Source organism: Camelus ferus, chromosome 11 (assembly GCF_009834535.1).
Source record: "Camelus ferus isolate YT-003-E chromosome 11, BCGSAC_Cfer_1.0, whole genome shotgun sequence".
In the NCBI taxonomy this organism is placed as follows: domain Eukaryota; kingdom Metazoa; phylum Chordata; class Mammalia; order Artiodactyla; family Camelidae; genus Camelus; species Camelus ferus.
The window spans coordinates 42,294,778-42,318,855 of NC_045706.1; the positions used below are offsets into that span (position 1 = coordinate 42,294,778).

Here is a 24,078-nt window from a genome sequence, read left to right on the forward strand (position 1 = left end):
TATAGGATGTCAGAATTGCACATTTGACATTTATGAACACTTGATGTTGACGTAGAAGCTTTCCATCCCTGAAATGTATGTAAATACGTACACTATTTTTTGCCAAATACAGAGTGATTCACAACTGTTTGATCTTATCTTCAGTTAACTTTTGCCTCTTGCCTTTGTTCCCCCCACAACAATTGTTTTCTAACAACTCCTTTTTAAATGTTGTCTTTAAATCTCTCACTGAAGATTCCTAGACACATTTTTACTTGAATTATAGGAGATAAAAATAACAAATTTCTATTTGAATCTCAATCACTTCCAAATTACCTGGTGTTGAATTGTCACTTTATTTTAATTGACAGCCTAGGAGTATGTGACTACACCCTGGGGAAAAAATGGTTGACTCCAGGTTGACTTTGTCTTAACTGAAGCATCCGTGAGGAGTGTCAAGACTCTAAATCATACTAGGTTTCTTGACCTTCCTTCAGGATTTTATTGTATGTGTATTATACCTCAATAAAGCTGATTTTATTTTTAAAATAATTAATGCTATAACCACACAGACAGTTACAATGACCTGATTTGGAGATAAAAATCAACCTTATCTGCATAAGGCCTTTTATAAATGTAAGGCCCCTCCCCGGGCCAGCTCCTCCCCACCCATATCCACACACCTCCCCAGACACACCCAGAGTTTTAACCCAGAAACAGGTTTAAACAAGGGCAATAAAATCAAGAGATTATGTTTTGTTATTATTGTCACTCCTCAAACAAGAGTTAACAGAGCTTCTGTTCAAATGCAGGGATGACTACACATCATAAAAGAAGAATCTAAGCAATGAAAATTAAACATAAATTCAGGGTTTCTGAAATAAACATCAGTGATCATTGGAGAAATTTTTTCTAGTATCTGGTTCCACAGTGGTAGGAACTGAGTAGTGGTTAAGATCATAAGTTTTGTTATTACATGTATATCTGGGTTCCAATCCAGTGTTTTTGAGCCAATTACTTAATGTCTCTGAGCCTGAGTTTCCTCATCTGTAAACGGGATAATAGCGAATTTAAAGTGCAAAGCTCAGTGCCTAGCACATAGTAAAACACTTTAGTAAATATTAGCTATTCTTATTTTATGACGAGATTTCCAGTAAATTGATAGCCATTTTCTAAGAAGTAGTTACTAGTTACTCACACCAACATTCTACAGCAACTAGTTACTGAATCATTTATAAATCAAGGGCTTCTAAGACTTTCTGATCTTAAGGATCTTAGGATCTGGTTTCCTTTCAAGTTTCAGGTTCAAGGCCTATGCATTTTTAATACGTTAGGAATCCCAGAATTTACATTTTTTAAGTCACCCTGTGTTTCTGACCCAGGTCATCCACAGATACACTCTGAAAACTGTTGCCCAACCACAGTGATTATCAACCCTGACTATACTAGAGTCATCAGGAAGTTTTTAAACAACCCTGAGGCCAAGTCCCACTACCAGCCTTCTCTGGGAGTGGAGCCTGACCCTGCCATTCTAATGTGCAGCTGTGGCTGAGAATCACTGCCTGATAGGATAGAACACCTTCTGACCAACTGTCCCATCTTCCTTCCCAGTGGAGGAAGGACACACTGAGGGAGCGAATAAGATACGAAGCAGCTGGGGGTAGGGGCTGAATGAGCAAGTGGCAACTCTCTGCCCGGACCCCACCCACCCCAATGCAGCAGCCAGCCTTTGGCTGTCCTTTTAGCTCTACCCTGTCATCTATACCATCAAGGACAAAGCCCACTTAACCTAGAAAATCTCTACTGATCACCAGATCAAGATTTCAAGTAGAAAGCAAAGCAAAAGTTCTTATAGGAATGAGGACTATAGCAAAAGTTAATTTCTTGATTTTCTACAAAAAGTTTGGGGGGAAAATGCAGAAGGGGATCATTGCCTCTGACACAAAATTTAAAAGATGATCACATCACTTTATCTGCAGATTTGCAAAAGCTAATTCTAACAAAAACAGGAGAAAGTGGTGTAAGAAAGTGCATCAAACAATCCCAGAAAACAACCTCCAACATGCTAAAATGCCTAAGCGTATTAGAAGGTTACAGAAAAGTAAGCATCTCTCTCCAAAGAATCAAAAGTTTACAAAACAGGAGAGCAGAATAATTGGACCTTCTCAGGAGAGCATGACTTTATTTTTCTAAGCACCCTGGAGTGCCGAGGGAGAAAAAAGGAATGGATGGTTGCCTGCTCCCTCCTCTCTTGTGACAGCTGGCTCTGTCCCCACTGGTGGAGGCAATGCTATTTACTCCACACTTGGATATGGCAAGTCCCCAAAATCTATCTTTTGGCTGGTTTCTGGCTAGAGAATGAGCAGTTTCACCCTTGCAGCTCCAGAGAGAGCGAACACACACCATTGTCTTTTCCTGTCTCTTTCCTGTTGTCCTAAATGGCCACCTGGGTGCACTGCCCCTAGAGCATCACTCAACCCCCTATAATGCCACCCTCCAGCTACACAGCAGAAAAGACCTGGGAGAGGCAGCTCCAAGATTCTCCAGGCAGCCTCTACTAAGACGGTCGCCCCATCTCTCTGGGTCCAAGCCACACACCCCAGCCACCCTCTGCAGTCCTTAACTGGGCAGGCAGGGGGTGGCAGATGAAACTCTGAGAAGATCCTGAAGATGAGGATAATGTTAACAGTAATGGTGACAATTATAATAAAGTTGTCAACATGACAATGAGGTCACTTATTAATTTGTTCAAATTAGCAAAATAACCTCTCACTCTGGGGAAAGTAGTGGGGTAGAAGCTGGGATATTTTGATAATGGTGTTATGCGGTCCTAAAGAATGGTTAGAATTTCTACTTTTCTGTTTGTTATGTGGATAGCATTTGGAAGGTACTGCATATTTATAAGAAAACAAGTTGAATGCATTTGGAAGGTATTGTGGAGCGAAGGTGATGTGGCCCCTGCCTCCCTGGAGCTGAGAGCCAGCTTCCATCACTGAATCTGAAAGCCTAGCTAAATACATGGGTAAAAATAAAGAAGTTGATTTTTTTAAATCCAAATATTTTAACCAATATAACATCAGATGCCTTTAATGATCAGATAAGTACCTGATTCTTTCAGATTTGGTTTCAAATGTTAAAAACATTTAGAGCCGATTAAACCACTCTCTGAAGTGCAAGGGAGGGCTGACTCATCACTGGAACCAGGACAAGGGCAAACTGTGGCTCAGACTTGTCACTCAGAGCCTTCTATTGGTCCTCTCTCAGTCAGCTCAGTCACAATAAGGTATGTGGTTTCTCTGAACATGCCATTCCCATTTTATTTACTCAGATGCTTCCTTCCCTTTGTCAAAGTCTGCTCTGAACTTTTCAGCTAGAGTCAGGCCCATTTGTAAAACAGGCCATTGGCATAAAGCAAAGAGCACATCTTAGCTAATCAGATCCAAGAAATTCAGCTTTAAAAGCATTACATTAAAGAATTTAACTGCATAGTTCTCCTAGAAACCAGAGTAACTAAAAATAATTTAGGATTGGAATCACATGCAAATTCATTACTTTTGTTCTCATTTTTATTTTTTGGATCCATATAAATATGCTTAAAAAAAAAAACCCACCTAAATTCCGTATTAATTTATAAAAGACAAACCAAACCTTAACTTATTCACCTCGTTGCAACTGAAGGACAGCCCCAGATAGCTCTGTTTTGAGAAGAGAGACAGACTACAAGGTGAAACCTTGCCAGGGTAAAGACGATGAAGATTTCTTTGTCTAAGCACCATAAGACAAGCCTAGAAATACACCTTGTCCAAGTGGAAACCTGGATCATTTTTTGTAGCTGGTTATTACCTCGCTACTGCGGGGAGAAGGAAGAGATGAAGGAAAATGTTTACAGATACAGCTTCTGGGTCCTAGAATTAAACCCCACTAATTGTCCGTGAAAAGGATAATTAACACAAGTAATTAACTGCAGGGCTTTTGAATTATGTCAACAGCATAGCCACTGAAAAAGGACTTTTCTCTGACCTTAAAGATCTGGTAGATCTATCATAGGTCCAGCATTTGCCAAAGAGCTCCTCCAAAGCTATTGTAATTTAGATATGGTGAGTACTGGGATATGTTTCAGCAAAGGTGAAAAAATGGGTTAGAGATCAGAAGGATTGATCTAGGATCATGGCAGTCTGAAGCCAGAAGGAAGCTTGCAAATCATCCGGCAAACTGGCAGCGTCACATCAAATCTGATCTCTAGATCTCTAGAGGTGTTTGGTTTGGCCTGCCCAATTTTTATTTTGTTTCATTTTTAGCCATTTTGAATGAGTTGCCAATGGTTTCACATACAAATCTGAGTTTCCAGATTCTCTTGAGGCCTCAGAAGATCTGGCAACACTGGGCCCTTGTTCTTACATAAGAACTAGCTAGAACTGAGCAAGCTGGCCCTCGCTGAACGGGCATGTTCTCTCCAGTTCCTCCCACTCCCTATCGCCTCCCTGACGCAGGACCAAGGCTGACTTGCATTTAGAGTTTCACCTGTGCTCTCCCGGCCCTCTCACCCCGGCCTGCCTTGCTCATGTATGATGCCCGTCTCCTCTGCTGAACTTTGTCAACTTGCCGCCACCGACCTTAACACTGCAAGTTCCCCATCCGTACAAGGAAACTGAGGGTTACAGATGTCACACTCAGGGAGAGACCAGTATCCCAGAGCCCTTCCTAACCAATCCAGCGAAACAGTCACCTATTTCCCATCCTGCTCACAGGCTCAGAAGAGAAAACAGTGGAATCTATAAATCATTCAGAGTCTGAGAAAAGATAAAAAGATCTCGTGACTTAACAGACCTCAATACAGGCAAAATGAGGGCCAGACACTTAGACACAGGTGGGTATCTCCCTTTTTCCCCCCACTCTTCTCACGCTCCCTGTGCTGTCAGGCTCGTTTCAGCTTGTCTCTAATCCACACAACCCACATCCCACAAGGCTTGGTCCAAGTAGTGTTGGTGAAGTTCTGGTAAAGAAATCTCTGATGATGCTACCTACACGCATGTGTTTTGTTTTGGTTTTTTTGCTTGGTTTATGTTTTGTATAATTTGCACATAACTATATATAGAGTCCTAATCTGTTGTCTGAATATACACTTCAGTATGTCATGTACAAACTAGTATGTTTGCTATATCACTTTCAGTATAGAAAATCAGGACCCATGATAATATATACAAGATGCTGAAATACAAAAAGACCTGATGTGTTTGGGGGGTGGTTATTAGGAATAGTGAAAAGAATACATGAAGTTGACACTCTTCCAGAGAACCCGGCGATTCTGGTCTTTGTATTTAATGCTGTTACTACATTCACTAATGTTTTTCTCATCTTATATCCCATCTTTTCTCAAGGAGCTTAGGAGTTGCTTTTGAGTGGGTCATAAAAGTACAAGATCATATAATAGTTTAAAGATGTGTTAAAACATTTAAGTGTGTCCCAGCGTTGAATTTGTAAAATAAAATGAGCCAAAATTATGTACAATATACAGCATGGTGATTACAGTTAACATATTGTATTATATATTGGGAAGTTGCCAAGAGAGTAGATCTTAAAAGTTCTTATCACATACACAAAAAAATGGTAACTGTGTGACGATGCATGTTCATCAGACTTGCTGTGATGATCATTTTGCAATACACACATATCTCAAATCATTACACACCTAAAAGTAATGTTAATATGGCAATTGTATCTCAATTAAAAAAAAATAATAATCCCTTGTTGGTTGCATTGTTTGCAAATATTTTCTCCCATTCCATAGGTTGTCCTTTCGTTTTGTTTACGGTTTCCTTTGCTGTGCAAAAGCTTTTAAGTTTAATTAGGTCTCATTTGTTTAGTTTTGCTTTTATTTCTATTACTCTAGAAGACAGATCTAAAAAATACTGCTGTGATTTATGTCAAAGAGTATTCTGCCTATGTTTTCTGCTAGGAGTTTTATGGTATCTGGTCTTACATTTAGGTCTATAATCCCTTTTGAGTTTATTTTTGTATGTGGTAAATTTAATCTCCAAAATATATAAACAGCTCATGCAGCTCAATAACAACCAAAAAAAAAAAAAAACCCAATCAAAAAATGGGCAGAAGACCTAAATAGCCATTTCTCCAAAGAAGCCATCCACATAGCCAAAAGGCACATGAAAAGGTGCTCAACATTGCTGATTATTAGAAAAATACAAATCAAAACTATAATGAGGTACCACTTCACACAGGTCAGAGTGACTATCATTAAAAAATCTACAAATAACAAATGCTAGAGAGGATGAGGAAAAAAGGGAACCTTTCTACACTGTTGGTGGGAATATAAATTGGTGCATCCATTACAGAGAACAGTATGGAGGTTCCTTAAAAAACTAAAAATAGTTACTATATGATCCAGCAATCCTACTCCTTGACATATATTCAGAAAGAAAGAAAACTCTGATTTGAAAAGATACATACACCCCATGTCCATAGCAGTTCTATTTACAATAGCCAAGACACAGACACAATCAAAACATCCATTGACAGAGGACTGGATAAAGAAGCTGTGGTGTATTTATACAATGGAATATTACTTAGCCATAAAAAAGAATGAAATAATGCCATTTGTAGCAACATGGATGGACCTAGACATTATCATATTAAGTGAAGTAAGTCAGACAGCAAAAGACAAATATCATACGATATCGCTCATATGTGAACTCTAAAAGAATGATACAAATTCACAAAACAGAAATAGACTCACAGACATAGAAAATAAATGTATGGTTACCAAGGGGGAAAGGGTCGAGGAGCAATAAATTGGAAGTTTGGGATTAATAGATACACAGTATTATTGATAAAATAGATAAACAATAGGGACCTACTGTATAGCACAGGGAACTATAGTCAACATCTTGTAATAACTTATAATGGAAAAGAATCTGAAAAAGAATATATATATAAAACTAAACAAACAAAAATAAAATAAAATCAGAATGATGGAAATAAGGATGTAAAGAAAAAACAGAGAAACACTTCTCCTACAGGTAGCAGGTAGAATTTCTAACTTATTCATAACAGTTATCATATATTATGCTCCTGTTATGCTATCTTCTTGGATTCAAATCTTGGTCCCATCATTTACTTAGCTGAGTGACCTTATTAAATTCTCAGACCAAGACAAAAATTATGCCTCCCCAAATAAAATAAGGTATGTGGCTCATCTGACATAAGTTTAATAAAGATTAATAATACTAATAACAATTATTATTAGCGGTGTATTATTGGTAATTGAAACAGAGAACAGAAAGTGATTTTAATGGCCCAGGAAAGTGGAAGTGTTTTCCTATCTAAAGTTTTAATAAAATTAAGAGATGTTATACTGTAAGATTGCAGATTCAGTGGGGGAAATAACTGCTGGATTTCAATAAAGCATTAAAGGCTATTTGAAACACATTTCTCTGTTACAGAAACATTTATAGGAAGAAAATATCACTGAGATTTTATCACTTACTTCTTAAGGGGGAAGCTCACAAAATTGAACTCCAATGTATAAACTACCGTTAAGGATGTTAACATTGTTGGTATAAATACAATAATAATGTTCAATCACATTTTAATTTCCTAGCATATCTTGTCATGTCCTCCATAATCTAGCCCCATCCTACCTCCCAGCCTTATCTATGTTGAATTCCAGGCTCCAGCCACTCCAAACTGCTCTGCTTCCTTTGAATGCACCAGTGTTGCTCTCTTGTTCCAACAAGCCTCCTTTCCATCCCGGAAATCCTCTTCCTTCTTCAAGTCCCAGCTCAGATGCTACACTCACCTACATGACTTCTCCGTTCCTAACCTTGAATGGACCTCTTTTTCTCTGCCATCAACAGCACACTATTGATGTCCCTGCCATATGACTCCATTTTTATTATCTCATATTGCAGATATTTGTAACATGTCTATCTTTCCCACTAGACTAAACTCTTTGAAAGCAGGGGTCATGTGTTCTTTCCTGCAAAGTTATAGTTCAGTCTCATTATCTTCAGGGAATACTTTGATGTCTGCAAAGAACCTCCCAAAGTAAAGGCCAACTAGCTAAATATACACATTCTTGCAATTTTTAATTAAAATTAAAGTCTCTATGTGACACTGTCTTGTAAAAGCTATAGCTATACAAACAAGCAAGACATTCTTTCTTTTGTATTTTCCCACAGGCTTTCTATACTCAATTGCATTGTATGAATTAAGTTCCAGAGATAGCCCACTTTAGAAAAAGACAACAAAAAGTAGGGGTTCAAAAGACTGGAGTGAGAAAATAAAGATTTAAAGTCTGACCACATCTGTCTGTCACCCTCTAGCTCTAGTTTCATGACCAGATCCACCCCCAAAGCACCGTGATCTGCCCTGATACAGATTCAGACATCAACCAATGCACACCGTCACCATTATCTTTGCAGAGTTACAATCAGAAGTCAGAAAAGATTTCCTAGTGTTTCTGATCTACCTCTGCAACTCTTTTGTCCTTCCCTCTATTCATCCCACAGACACCAAGGGTCCTTGTTACCTCTCTTGCCTACACAAAAAAGAGAAGAAACAGAAGAATGTTCTTAAGCAGTCAGTGCTGCTAAAAGTACGAGTTGTTGGAAAATGTCAGGTTAAACTATTTTATTATGTAATTCCCACTTACCGGGGCCTTAAAAAAAAAAAACAACTTATTTCTGGCAATAATATGGGTACCTACCCTGTTATATGTATTCACATGTTAACAGAAGGTGTAATCATATAATAAATAATTGATCTTTTCACTTTGGAATCTTCTGTAGCTTCCTCAGTGCTCTGAACCAGCCAGATCAACTTCTCACAGCTAAGGTTAACTCAAATCTAAGAACCCATTAAGACATAAACAAACTAACAGCATTTGGTGGAACGACTGGAAGTCTTGGGGGTGGGGGTGGGGAGTGTTGCAAAAATCCACCTGCAATCTGAACTAGTACCCAGGTAATTCAAGATTTAAAAAATACACCCAAACTAACTGTGCCCCAGGAAATTGATCCCAAAAATTACATTAAATAACTTACTATGTAAGTAACGTATATTGAGTGTAAATCCTATCTAAACCTCTGGGATGGATTGCCCGGCCCGGATTAGACAAGGCATCCTGAGAAGCATTGATCTGCTTTTGATGACCAAGTTTTTAAACGACTATCAGCTCTTTCCAAAGCCTCCGGGAGCTGCCGAAGCTAGAATAGGTTACTTAGGGCACTACAGACGAGCCTCAAGCACCAAGTCCTCCCACGTTCCCGTTCAGACTCCTGCGCTCGCCCTGAGCTGACCCGGTGGTGCTGAACCTGGCGCCGCGGTGCAGAACCCGCCCGCCACGCGCGCTGCTTTCCTCCCAGCCCAGGAGCCCTCAGGGCTCCCCATCCCGACCCTCCCGGTGACACCGGGGTGCACTAGCTCCCAACCAGGGCCCTCGGAGGCCTCGGTGCCCTCTGGGAAACCGGAGCTCACCTGGGTCGCTTCCCTCCACCCCACGTGCTCTGCCACCAGCAGTCCCAGAAGATGTCTCAGGATTCCCAGGGCAGATCTACCCTGAGTCCACTTCGAGGGTGCCGTCCTCCCTCCTGGACCCCCTTTCTTTCTCTCCCAACTCCATGCAAAATGCCGCCCTGAGAGCCCTGGGAAAACTGGTCCACAGTGGAGAAGCACCCCACCAAAGCGGGGTAGATCACGGGGTGGGCGCTGAGCGCACCGATGACACTCTTTCAGTCCCCGGCGCCAATCCCAACAAGAAACTGGTTCCGAGCTGCTTGGCCGCCGATGACAGCGTGGCCGCTGCCTTCTCCTACTGCTCGGACTCGAAGGAGTTACTTCTCGCCTCCGGTAGGCGAGGCGGACGGTTGGCCGCCGACTACTGGGTCCCTTCCCTCGAGCTCCTTTACCTGGATACCCGCCTCGACGGGCTCTCCGGGACGCAGCACAGGGCGCAGTGCCCCGGGTGGGTGGTGCGGGGAGGACCGTGGCCGCCGCTCTCCCCTGCAGCTCCGGGCCTGCCGGGCGGCTATTTATTTGGGGGCCCAGCCCCGGCCCCGGCCCCTGCCGGAGTATTGGGCAATCGGTCCCGCTATGCGCTGCCCCGGCAGCCGCCGCCCTCTGCCCCCGCCGAGCCCCGAGGCAGCGGCGGCGGTGGCCACATGGAGGGAGGGAGCCGGCCCTCCTCTGGGCTCCACCTTCTCGTTCTCCTCCTCCTCCTCCTCCTCCTCCTCCTCCTCGGGAAGTTAGTCCCCGTGTTTTCCCCACTCTCACTCTTCTTTGCGGGGCACTCTGGCCAGTCTAAACCGGTTGTGACTGCGCGGGTAGCTGGGGGAAGGAGGCGGCGGCCGAGGAGATGGAGGTGGAAAAGCGGGCAGTAGGGGCGCTGCTCCTGCTCTCGCGGCTCCGGGCCGGGCCAGGGCGGCCAGGCAGAGGGAGGGCACTGCGGGGGCCGCGGCCCGGGCCCGGCCCGGAGCCACCAAGGCCGCGGGAGAGCTGGACCCCGCCGGCCAGGCGCCCTGTGGGTGCGCACACGCGCGCGTCCCCGGACGCCCCTGCGCCCCTGCCGCCCACCGCGCGCCCGCGCCCGCCCTCGCCCTCCCAGGACCATGCGCGTTTGAGGGGAGCCCGGGTCTAGAGACGAGCGCCGAGTGCTCGCTGGTCTCCCAGGCTCCAGGGCCGCTGGGCGCCCTCCTGGCCGAAGCTGTATACCCAGCTGGCAGTAGTCCCAGAGCACAGGGCACCAGGACTTTGTGGAGTCGGTACTTCAGGGCAGTGAGGAGTGAGAATGCCAAGTGCTGTGCTTTGTGACAGCTCTATGGAAAAGGAGAGCTTCTCCGCAGTGCACATAGTGTGCTGAGGGAGAGAGGCTGTATCTACGGACGTTCGGTCTGTGTGGCAGGTGGGCTGCACTCACAGTACACTCCTTCTGTCTTTGGCTGAAAGGAAATGGGCGTGGGCTCTGAGATGCTCACAGTCACTGCAGCAGACTGGCGACAGTCCATGGGTAGGTACCTGGGGCTTACTGGGTGTGGCAACGCCCCCAAAGTGATGGACACTTTTTGTGTTCCTGTGTACATAAGTAGTCTGGGAAAGGGGCACCATACCTTATACTGTCTTCTCAAAGAGGGCTGGGACCATCCATCACAGGGAGGAGAATTCCCTTTATATACTGAACCTCAAAGACCCTACATCTTACAAAGGGTTGGTTTCTGAAGTCCACATGAAGCTGCATAAGCTTACTGAGCCTGGGTGTCTAATCTTGCCTGCATCCAGAAGTCTGTGTGAGATGAGAAGTCAAAAAAACCTGCATACCCTGGCCACACTGGCAGGTTTTCTTACAGAAAGGAAAACAGCAGTTCATCTTTTTTTGCCTCATGTCATTGCTTTCCATGCAATTTACTGACTTTCATTCGGGTTATGGGGAAGAGAATGGCCAGTGCTCGTTGATATTCTTTTGTTTTCTCCTAAGAGGGAGAAAAATTAAGGGGGAAAATTAAGTAACAGTAACAATCAGAGGGAGGTGGTCCCAGGAATAGTTTCTGGAAGGGAAAATGAAGCAGTGATGCTGTCAACACCATCCATCAAAAGTGTATTTTTGAGGAGAGGAGATAAAATAGGGGCTTTTTACCCTCTTCTATTTTTTGAACTTTTGACCTGGTTTGCGGTCACTCAAGTGTAGTTTACTTTGAAATAATGTATTGACCTGTACACTGATAATTTATGTACATTTCTCTATATGTTTCAATAAAAGATAGTTTTAGAAAGTTTTTCTTTATTCAAATAATCCCTAACCACCAGAGCAAATGTCATCTTGATTGTAGGTTGAACCAGTCAATGTATATGAAATTATATTTGGGAGACAAGGAAACCCTGCTTGAAAAATATTTCTGCGTTCACCAATTGGTTTCTGAAGTTGCCATGTCCCTCCCTGTTCTCTACCAAGTTTTCCCAGATTTCTTTTAACAAGAACTTATGACCAGCATTCCCATGTCTGCTCAGGCCAGTTTACGCCTGTCAACTAAGAACTGAAAATTAACTCATTTTTATACACAGCATAGTTCCAACTTTAGTGTAGGACTGAATCCCAGGGGTCAAAAACTCAAATGACTGGAAGTCCAGGCTCATAATGTAATGAATAAAGTGGGCAGAATGCAGCCTGGAGAATTTAGGGAGACTGAAAGCTGGCTCTGGGGGAACTGGCCACTTAGCTTAGGGAATTATCGCCAGGCTGGCATGTGAAAATTGCCCCCACCTCCTTGTGTAGGTTCACTGTTCCGTCACACCTAGCAGAGCACTTAGACTTGCACGAGAACTCAGGAATCAAGTCCAGCCTTGACACTTTACCAAAGGATGAAATTTAACCCAGAGGAGCCAGGAACTGTTCCTGCTCAACCCTCACCCCAGGACTGAGCAGGGAAGCAGGTTTGGCAGAGATGATGCTGTCTGGTTGACTTTTCAAAGCAATCTCAAGTGGTTAAGTATTGTTATCTCCATTTACAAAGGATGAAACTGGAGTTGAGAGAGGTTCTCACTTGCTAAATCCCTCAATCCCTGAAGGCTTAAACGACCTTCCTACCACCCAGAATTTTCATTCCCAGTGATGTGAAGATGCCAGATCTGCTTATAAGGAGAGGATCAGAGAAGTTCAATATTGTAGGCTTTGCAGTTCCGTGCAGTCCCTGCCCTCGGGTCTCTCACAGCCTCAGAAGTTGGTGTACTTTCAACAAGGTGGAGTGAGAGGGAAAGGTGGGTCATGAAATAAACTGGATTTAAATGAGCCTCCCTTGGGAAGAAAGAGACCTAAGGGAAAACATTTAGAGAAAAATTGATACAGAGATGGTGCCCTTGAATGAGTAGGAAACGAAATAACTTCCCTGATGCTAAAACTGTTTGCTGATTTTTTCTAAGAAATCCTGCAGTTTACTTTCTCTCCCTCACTGCTTTTGTGCTAAATAACCCCCAAACTGCTCCCTTACATACTTTACAGTAGTTTTAACCCAGAGGCTGTGCTCCAGGAGGAAGGTAATGGATGGATAATCTCAGAAGAGTGGACTGACCCTCTGCAGTTCCCTCATGAGGCCAGAAAGATTCATGGAGGTTAAGGGGGATGTAGCAGCACCCTGTAAAGCACCCTGATTGTTACCACCTTTTCTGTTCCATACAGGTTTTCTAGTAAAATTTCAAGACCCCAACTCCAAGATGGATACACAGTTTCTAAGGCATGAGCTTGCAGTGACTCCCTTTGCCTGGCAAAGCAATAAAGCTTTTCTTTTCTAATCTTCCCCAAACTCTGCCTCTGAGTCTCAATCCGTTTACGGGGTATAGAGTCTGGTTTTGTGGCAAGACCCTGAAAGAAGGCATTGGTCTTTTGCCTTGTGTTATTATTACAGAGCATTTGTTAAGAAGTGTGTGACTTGTGAAATAGTCTACTGTCCCCTCCTTCTCAGGCTATCAGCTGCCTCTAACTTTTAGACAACAACCAAGAGAAATGCAGTCCTCTTCCCAGCGAGGAAGCTGGAAACACGAAGGATGGAGGAAGGCATCAGTTGGTGAGGCAGGTTAGGGCATTTGCACAGCTTCTGAGGTACTGGTCCAGTGCCTGCCTGAGTGACCAGACTGCCCTCCTGGGTGATTACATCAGGGCAGGTATCTTCTCTTTTGTACATTTTATTCTTCCCCTATTTATGTTATATTCCTTCTTTTTAAATTTATTATTATTATTATTTTATTATTTTTTTAACGGAGGTACTGGGGATTGAACCCAGGACCTTGTGCATGCTAAGCACGCGCTCTACCACTGAGCTATACCCCACTCCCTTCCCCTGTTTATGAATGACAGCACAGCTACATAGACACTGCACTTTGAAATAAAAATAAACTAAAGAAAATAGAATTTAGGGGTTTGATAGCAGTTAGCTCAGAGATCTTAAGATCTATTAATTCCATTTCATTCACTCACCCTCTAACAGATAAAAGATCAGAAAATAGAAGAAGCTTGATAAGTCCTTTCCCCTCATGCTTGTAGAGGTTTTGTTGAAAAGGATAAATTTCCAAATGTCAAAAATGACCTTAAGTCAGTTAGGAGATTTCCAGTCAAGATGGCGGAGTAGTAGGACCATGAGCTCGCCTCCTCTCATGATCGCAATAAAACCGCAACTGACTGCTAAACAACCATCGATTAAAAAAACATTGGAATTTACCCCAAAGATCTCCTTCAACTGGGAACATAAAGAGGGAACCACAGCGGGATGGTAGGAGGGGTGTGCTCATGATATAATCTGGGTCCATACCCCTAGGGTGGGTGACCCACAAGCTGGAGAAAAATTATATCACAGAGGCCCTCCCACAGGACTGAGAGTTCTGAGCCCCACGTCAGGCTCCGCAGCCTGGGGCTCCGGCACTGGGAGGGGGAGCCCCCAGAGCATTTGGTTTTGAAGGCCCGTGGGGCTTTATTGCAGTAGCTCCACGGACTGGGGAAAACAGAGACTTCACTCTCTTGGGAAGTGCACAGACTCTCACATGCCCAGGGACCAAAGGCAGAGGCAGTGATTTCATAGGAATCTGGGCCAGACCTGCCTGCTGGTTTTAGAAGATCTCCTGGGGAGGTGATGGGGTGGCCGTGGCTCACCCTGGGGACATAAAAGCTGTTGGTGGACATTTGGGAAATGTTCATCTACATGAGCTTTCCTGGAGGCTGATATCCTTCAGTCCTTAGGACCAAGACCTAGCACCACCCAACAGCCTGTAGGCTTAAGTGCTGTCACACCTCAAGCCAAACAACATTCTGGGTGGGAACGCAGCCCCACCCACCAGCAGACCTCCTAAGGCTACAGCCGCCTCTAGACAGGCTCCTAGACACAGCTCTGCCCACCAGAGGGCCAGGACCCAGCTCCACCCAGCAGTGAGTGCGCAGGCACCCACCCCTCCTAGCAGGAAACCTGCACAAGCCTCTAGTCGAGCCTCACCCACCAGGGGGCAGACACCAGAATTAAAACAACAATCCCACAGCCCATAGGAGTCTGCAGACACAGGCCAGACTCTACCCTGGGACTGGCTGGACCCTGGCCCTTGGGTGACCAGAGGGGAGTGCACTGCTGGGATGCATAGGATGTCTCATACAGAGGGCCACTTCTCCAAGATCAAGAAATGTAACTAACCTACATAAAAATACAAATAGAAATTTAGCCAAAATGAGGTGGCAGAGGAATATGTTCCAGGCAAAGGCACAAGATAAAATCCTGGAAGAAGAAATACGTGATGAGAAGATAGGCAATCGACCTGAGAAAGAGGTCAGAGTAATGATTGTGAAGATGATCAGAGAACTTGGAAAGAGAATAGATGCACAGAGCAAAGTTTTTATCAGAAAGTTAGAAAACATAAAGAACAACCGAACAGAGTTGAAGAATACAATTACTTAAATGAATAACACACTAGAAGGAACCAGAAATAGACTAAATGAGGCAGAAGAACAGATCAGTGAGCTTGAAGAGCTTGAAGGTAGTAGAAATCACTACCACAGAACAGAAAAATGAAAAAAGAATGAAAAGAAATGAGGACAGTTTAAGAGGGCTCTGGGACAACATGAAGCACAAGAATATTTACAAACCAGAAATAGACTCACAGACATAGAAAACAAACTGTGGTTACCAGAGGGCAAAGGGCAGGGGATAGATTGGGAGTTTGAGGTTGACGGATACACATTACTGTATGTGAAATGGGTAAGAAGCAAGGACCTACTGTATAGCACAGGGAACTATATTCATTGTCTTGTAATGATCTGTAATGGAAAAGAAAACTGAAAAAATGTACATGTATGTATGTATATGTATAACTGAATTGCTTTGCTGTATACCTGAAACTAACACGGTAAATTGACTACACCTCAATAAAAAATAAAAATAAAAAAAAGACCTTAAAGACAACCTATATCATTTTTTACTTGCAACTCCCCAGAATATTGTTTCGTCTTTTCTCGTCTTTTTTTTTTTTTTTCATCATGCTATCTGGTTCACATGGTTTTTAATCTTAGGGGAAGGGGGGAAGAGGGATAAATGCTACTCTTTGAGGGCCTGGTAATTGCCAAGAATGATGCTATCTCATTTACTACTCAAAGCAGTCTCAAGTGGTTAGATATCATTATCTTCATTTACAGACAAGGAAACTGGAATTCAGAGCAGTTAAGTTACTTGCTCAGTGTCTCCATCAGTAAGTGATGGAGTGAGATTCAGGCCCCGGTCTGGCTGATTGCTAAGCCTGTGCTCTTCCCATCTACCTTAGACAAATCACTCTCACTTGTACTAACTCATCTTAGGCTCACCCTAAACCTAAAAAGTGGTGCTTTATTATCATTCACGTTTTGCCAGTGATGAAAATGAACTAGAGAGAAGTTAAATAATTTGCCCCCAACCATACAGTTAATGAAGGGTAGGTTGGGGTTCAAATCCAGTCATCCACATTACAGAGAACCATGCTCTAACCCACCACTCTGCTGTATTCCCATGAAAGTGGAAATCAGAAATGTAAAATCACATAGAATATACCTGTCCATTGTGTGTGTGTGTGTGTGTGTGTGGGACAGGTGTTGGACTGACAGCATCTGTAATGTACTCATGGTCTGTGTGCATAGCCAAACTATACACTCCTGAGAGCAGGTACCAGACCTGTCCTGTTCCTCACTGTTTCCTCGAGCATAGTGGCAGCAAGAGTAGAATTTTGCTTAACAAGCTTTTGCTCAGTGAATGAAGGAAGGAAGGAATAAAGGAATGAATGATCCAACAAGTGATAGAATGAATGCATTCCATCCAACTGTCAATAATATATATATTTTTGCTACAACACATCATTGAACTTCAGTTGCCTTACTCTGCCAAGCTCTGTTCTATTCAATGTCATTATAAGAATCGTCTCATTTAATCCCATAGGGCAAATACTAATTTTTACCCATTTCATAGATGGGAAAATAAGGCCCCTGAGGTTAAATGAGCTACCCAAAGTGAGGGCGCCAAGGCAGCAGAGACAGGCGGAAACACAGGCAATGTGACCCCAGGCTCCAGCCACACTTGTAGGCTGGGCCGTGTGGCCTCTCCCTGTACTTGTTCTCAGCTCTAACCCAGGTTCTAGCATAGTGCTTGGCACACAGTAGACCCTCCATAAAAGTACTGACGAGAAGGAGGAACTGCCCTCTTGTGTCTGTTAAGACCATTATCCACATTTTAATGGAATTGTGTGTCTTACAAATTCAGCCTTTGTGATCGATCATATGACACTGGATAATAAATTACCAGAGAAGCGTTTATACCCAAAGGTAGACTGTCCAGTTCAAATGTACCCACGGATCCAACTTCTTGTGAAATTACAGGTGCAATTGATGACTGTTATTTTCAAATAATCGTAAGACCATTGAACTGAATCTTTTTATGAGACAGTGCCAATTTTTTTAATATGTCTCTGCCTAAGTGTCGGACTTACGTGTATTACATAACAAAGTTTCGGACAGCTCCAAACAATATTTCACTTCAAAATGATAAATTTTAGGTTTCTTCTCGTCTTCATTACATGACATAGGAGAAGAAGCATGACCTACTCTATGTTCAGGGTCCATTCAGTCCAAAATTTGTGGGCAGTCCAAATACTTTGCTTCCATGGTTTCAGCAAGTAAACATTTTTTTATTTGGAAAATATGGTTACCTTAAATCTATTCAATATGCTGCAACTTTGGTTTGTTTGGTGCAATTTAGAAGATGGTACCTAACCCATGAAACTAGAAATTATAAAGAAAAACTATACCCTGAGGGGATACATGTAAAGTCAAACATGTTCTGTAAGGGTTTGAACATAGACTGGAATTGATGCAGGTGGTCTCACTGTAAGAGGATGAATGAATTCCCCCACCCATCCATCCCCGCTCTCACGGTTGTGGTCACATAGGAAGGTACACTCATCCCTGACCCTACCATTCACCACACTGTAGAGCTTCTTAAACTTTCTCATCTTGGAATAACTACTTTCAGGAGTTATTCCAAGCCACAGGCAAAACAACCAGCTGTAGAAGTGAAATGTGTTTTGAGACCCTGTGCTTTATTTTAAAGATGTATGTGAATCCTGCTGTCTACTTAGTAGCCATGTGTCTTTTAATATAATAATGATATTCAATAGTAATAATTATCTACTTAATTTAGATATTTCCTATTAATAATTTTCCATATTAATAATATAATATAATCACAGCTCACATTTTTAGCAATTAATATATACAATGTATTGTCAAGTTCCAGGCAGGAAACTGAACTTATCCCAGAGAGCCAAGTGAAGGAATCTTAAGGGAAAGCACATTTATAGTGATGTGGACAGCATTAAAAGAATAAACAAGAGGTGCCCAGACGAGACAGTCGGGTGCGGTTACTGTTCCTGGGCTTTAACTAACAAAGCGAAGACCTAGTGTTACCAGCGCCTGAGACAGCAGAACCTGCAAAGGAGGGACCAACCAAAGAGGGCTGGAATCGGGAAGAGATATCATTTTATTGCCAGAGACCAAGAGCCAAAATGAGGGAGGAGAGAATGCCCCCATCTCTCTCTCTACTCTCAGATCTCTTGGTGGCATCCACCTACTCCCTTGGCCAAAGCCAGGCAGAAGCCAGGCTCCGAGGGAGCCCAGGAAATGCTGCCCACAAGGGGTCAGCCTCTTGGGCACAGAGCAGGGCAAAGAAGGCAGACATTGGACTGGACTGGGGAGAGGGGCAAAGGGAGAGTGACTGGAACCACTAGGCACTGTGCTAAGCACTTTACATATATGTGTATCTCCCTGTGAGGTAGATACTCTGTCTTCCACTTTACAGATGAAAAGAAAAACAGAGGTATGCAATTTAAATTCAGGCTGTTCGATGCGATTCTGTGCTCTTAATCACTACACTATTTAACCAAGCAGTATTAAAAAGTACATCTTCAAAAATTACTTACCTAGTTTTAAAAGAAGAAACCAACAACTTAGCTTGTAAAATAAATGCTCAGTATTTGTCACATGACTCTGTGACCATCATTATCCCTACTTTGATGAATTTACCTTAATCTCATCAGTAATTTACATTCTGGTGAGTCTCATCTATTTTACATTCATTCTATGACCTACAACTTGCAACCCATTTTCTTGAATTCTGGAAATGTGCCTCACTTGCTGTCTACAATATAAATCTCCATGCATGGAGATACTACAAGCTATATTGTCAATTCTTATTTATTCATTCATCAAATAATTCTTAATCATTTATGTTGTGCCAGGCATTAAATGAGAACAAAGGGTCCTGCAATCTAAGAGGGAAGATTGACAGATAAATAATCAAAGGGATGTCCTAAGTACCTCAGTCAAAGTACTCATGCTATGTTAAGGGTATACAGAGATAGAAACGCTGCTTGGGTTGAGAGGGGGCATTCTAGGACGGGAAGAAAGTTTGCAAAGTCTCAATGGCATGAAAGACTCCCAGGCTAGGGAACTACAATGGATAATTACAAATGGTTAAAGGTCAGAGTTTCTGGGGAATGTGGGAGGTAACAGGAAGAGGGCTTCTGATTGCAAGCAACAGTTCCCACCTCTTGGCAGGACAGCATACATGGAGGACCAGGGCAGTCTCAGGTCCACTTGGAGGTCTAGTTGACAGGGATTGCATGGCCTCATCAGGAAATAAATGGGCTCTGACTGTTTTCTGCATCCTTGCAGGATTTTGTTCAAGATTCAAAGTCCCAGAAGAAAGAGTGTGACTGGCCTCGGGCAATGTAAATGATATCTCAGGGGAACACAAGGTACTTTGAGGGGACTCTCCAAATGCAAATGGGGATACCGACTAGCCAAAACACAGTAAGTGTCCTCTACAGTGGGTTAGATCATGTGAGTTCTTGCCTTTCTGTGAAGGCTTCTCCAGGAAGCAATAAGGAACCGTTGAAGGATTCTAAACAGTGGGATGACACAGTTGCATTTGTGTTTCAAAACCATCACTCTTAGAAACCACGCTGGAAGATGCACTGGGAGGGAGAGTGGTCAGAAGCATTCCTGTAAGCAACCTGAAGTTATGGTATATATACACATATATACATATATACGTGTGTGTGTGTGTGTGATGAAATACTACTCAGCCATAAAAAGTGAAATAATGCCATTTGCAGTAACATGGATAGACCTAAAGATTATCATACTAAGTGAAGTAAATCTGAGAAAGACAAATATCATGATATCACTTATATGTGGAATCTTAAAAAAAATGAACAGATGAACTTATTTACAGACCAGAAATAGACTCACAGACATAGAAAACAAACTTATGGTTACCAAAGGGGAAATAGGGAGGGAGGGATAAACTGGGAGTTTGGGATTAGCAGATACAAAATACTTTACACAGAATAGATAAACAACAAGGTCCTACTGTATAGCACAGGGAACTATATTCAGTAGCTTGTAATAATCTCCAATGAAAAAGAACATATATATGTATATATATACAAAAACACACATACATACGTATTACATACAACTGAATCACTCTGCTGTACACCAGAAATTAACACAACATTGTAAACTGACTATACTTCAATAAAAAAAAAAGACTTCCTATAGTGACAGGCAGGTATGATACCCAGCCCAGGAAATCAACAAAAGTCCAGTGACCAACAAAGCCTGAAAATTAACCTTTTAACCAAGTAGACCAGAATCAGTCCTCAGGTGTCACCCTGACCCCACATCACCCCAATATTTCTACAATGTGGGTCCATCCTCTGTCAACCATGGCTTTAATGAACTAAAGGGATTGATTCTGACTTAGATGTAATTCTTGGAAAGGCTATTAGTTCAACTTTTCTTTGGCTGGTCAAGATTATTTTTCGACAGGTTCTTTAGCCAACAGTGTTACAGGATACCACCAAAGAAATCAAGAAATGAACATTGCTGTGGGTGGGGAAAGAAATACCGAATGCAACTCCTGCCACGCTGATAACTATGATCTGCAGGAGGTTTGATTCACTTAAGTGTGGCCCAAGGAGTATATTTTATAAGGAGAAGTTTGCAGTTAATGAATACTAGAGGCCAAAAACTCAGTTTGCAAAGGGTCTGCTTATGGAAAATAAACTATAAGAATAATTCATACTACAAGATATTCCTCCAACCACAACAACTAATAAAGTGAACCACCTAGAGTAGAAAACAGCACAGAAAGTATCCAGCACCTCGAATATGCCTGGCTTAGAGTAGGTATCCAGTGAGTATTAATTGAATAAATCTTATTTGCATCAACAAAAAAATACCTCACATTATCTTGAATCTTTATTATCTGACCTAAGGTACTTGAAGGAAATGTGAGGAATTTCTTTGGTAATTAACTTCTTGAGCTGATGTGAGTAATAAGGAGCCCAAATAATGAGCTATGATTGTTAGATAGCATAAAACAGAGATTTAAAGAAAACAGATGAAGGTTGTAAAACTCAGATCAAGAGAATCAGAGAAAATAGTTTCATCTTTAGCCTTTATTTCATAACCTACCTGTTTAACGTTTGAAATCCTGAGGATTACCAGGGTGACAAAAGTGTTCTTTTCCCATTAGAGATCAAGAGAAAATAGTTTCCAAATGAACATGGGGTGTTGGCTTTGTATAATAGTCCAGCAGTTCCTCAAAAGGTTGAAGGAAGAGTTACCACATGACCCAATAATTCCACTAATCAGTGTAAACCAAAGAGAAATGAAGACATATGTCCTTGCAAAAATTGGTACATGAGTGTTCATAGCAGCATTATTCATAATCAACAAAAGTAAAAACAATGCAAATGTCCGTTAACAGATGAATGGATAAATAAAGTGCAGTATATTCATACAATGCAATATTATTTAGCCACAAGGAAGCTGGGCACAAAAGGCTGTATATTGTATGATTCTTTCTACATGAAATGCCCAAACTCAGTGAATTTATAGAGAAATAAAGTAGATTAATATTGCCTAGGGCTGGTTGGGATGGGTTGAGGGAGGGGTCAGTAAGGAGAAATGGGAAGTAACTGCTAATGGGGACTAATGGGTACAGGGCTTCTTTCCAGGGTGATGAAATTGTTCCAAAATTGATTGTGGTAATAATTGCACAACTCTGTAAATATACTAAAAAAAAAAAATCATTGAATTGTACACTTTAAACAGATTATTTGGATGGTATATAAATTATATCTCCATAAGACTGCTATTAAAGTAAACTGCAGCACATGCAATTCTAGCTCTGCTTATGGTTGTTAAAAAGACATCCTAAAAGCACAGCTTGGTAATTCATCTAGGAAAGCGATGGAGCTGCCCAACATTGTGACAAGTTAGGAGCCAGACACGATCAGCCTGGAATAATCATGGAAAAATCACAACCTCCGGAGAGAGAAGTCATTGTTTAATGTAAGTTGTGATGCATACCTTATGGAGGACACAGAACACCAGAGAGTCTCACATTCTCTCTCTATTCTGCTATGAGAATTTTTCCCTAAACCATCCAGGTTGTGGGACAAATGTCAGAGAAGTTATGTAGAAGCTGACTTTTATCAATCCTAAAAAGTTAACTTTCCATTTCTTCACTAAGCTATAGTCACACTGGCCTTCCTCATGTTTTGCTGAGCTCTACTTACCTCAGGGCCTTTGTACCTGCTGTTCTCCCCATATGAAGTCCTCACTTGTCCCCAGGTCTCCACCTGGCTGGCTCCTCATCAGGGCAGCCTCTGCTCCAATGTCACTTTCTCAGGAAAATTCCTCAGCTCCTTCTAGCTGCAATATGCTCCCCCTCCCCCACATAAACCCTGTCTCATTGCCCCGCTGTATTTTCCCCACAGCACTTGGTACTGTCTGAAATCCTCATGTGTTTATCAGTTTATTGTCTTCCTCCCCCAACAGAGGGCAAGCTCCATGAGGACGGGGACCACGGGATTGCCCAGTGCCTGCAAAGCTACCAGATAGGCAGTGAGTGCTCAGTAGAGATTTACTGAGTAAGTGATCTCCACGGTGCAAGTCATAATTAACTCTGTAAACAACACCCGAAAGGTCAGTCTCGGTACCTTGAGATCACACCTCAGACAGGAGGCCAGGGACATTGACCTTCCAGAAAACAGTCTGTAGCTGCCTCCCGGCTGAAAGGGCAAACGGCTCAGACCGAAAACCCAGTTGGCCACCCAGGACTGCTCTCGCACTAATCTTCCCTCACCGTGGTCCCAGGTCAGGTGGCAGAGCAGCTCAGGGGCCTTTCCTTTGGGTGTATAAATAAGTCTGGGCTCGCTGCTGATCCCAGAGTGGCCTACATGGCAACTTGCCCTCAGCTTGCTCAGTTAGAAGGACTGCTCACCGGAACGACAGCAAACAATAGCCACGCAGAGAGCACCCCAGCCCAGCCACCTGCGTCGGTGTGGTCGCACATGCACCACGCATCCTGACCCCGGTCTCTACAGAAGCAGTTCATCCCAATCACGCCCCAAGTTAGGAATTGGTCCATCCTAACTCGAAACGGCAATCTGGCTTAGTTTTCTCGTTAAGTTGTTAAGTCGTTTCTTTCAAGTGAACACTTAAAAGAATCACTCATGCTTCACACGCTGTAGAGTGCTGGTCACTCAATCCCAGGAAAGACGTGTTTACCTGGCCACCTAGCCACCTAGCCCGGGCCACATACACCCACACAGGCCATGGGTGTTGTCACCACTTATCAAAACAATCCTTTTCCAGCCCTACTGAAGGTAGTCACACGTCCCTAACCTCACAGAACTACTCCTGTCTTCTGGATGTTTATAACGTCTTAGACGGATACGACTCCTTTCTGTTATCCATCTTCCTTTAAGTATTAGTTCAGTTCATATAATATTCACAGATTTTCCATGTGATCTGCAAAGCAGACGGCATTAATTCCATTTCTGTTTTTTCCTTGATTCTGTTCTGTTTGCATGCAGGAGGAGAATGAGATCCAGGGAGGTGAACTCTCTTGCCCGGAGGTCACATAACTGTTCAGGAGCCAGACAGTAGGAACACTTAGTCCAGTGAGCTTCCCTCCGCATCTGTGCTTCTCAAACCGTAGTGTGCGTGTGAATCACTGGGGATCTGGT

General features: G+C 42.7%; 1 protein-coding gene across 2 annotated transcripts in view; it reads right to left on the reverse strand.

Annotated features, from left to right (window-relative positions):
* The window catches only part of SLC16A9 (solute carrier family 16 member 9), a 46,545-nt gene extending 35,550 nt beyond the window's left edge, over positions 1-10,995 (reverse strand). Inside the window, exon 1 of one of the 2 annotated variants that reach the window (XM_014557303.2) lies at positions 9,903-10,995. The gene's annotated coding sequence lies outside the window, so the exon portion shown is untranslated. Of the gene's footprint in view, positions 1-9,471; positions 9,608-9,902 lie in introns of those variants that run through there. The other variant, XM_006182356.3, reaches the window with a different exon arrangement.
* Positions 10,996-24,078: the final 13,083 nt, after the last annotated feature.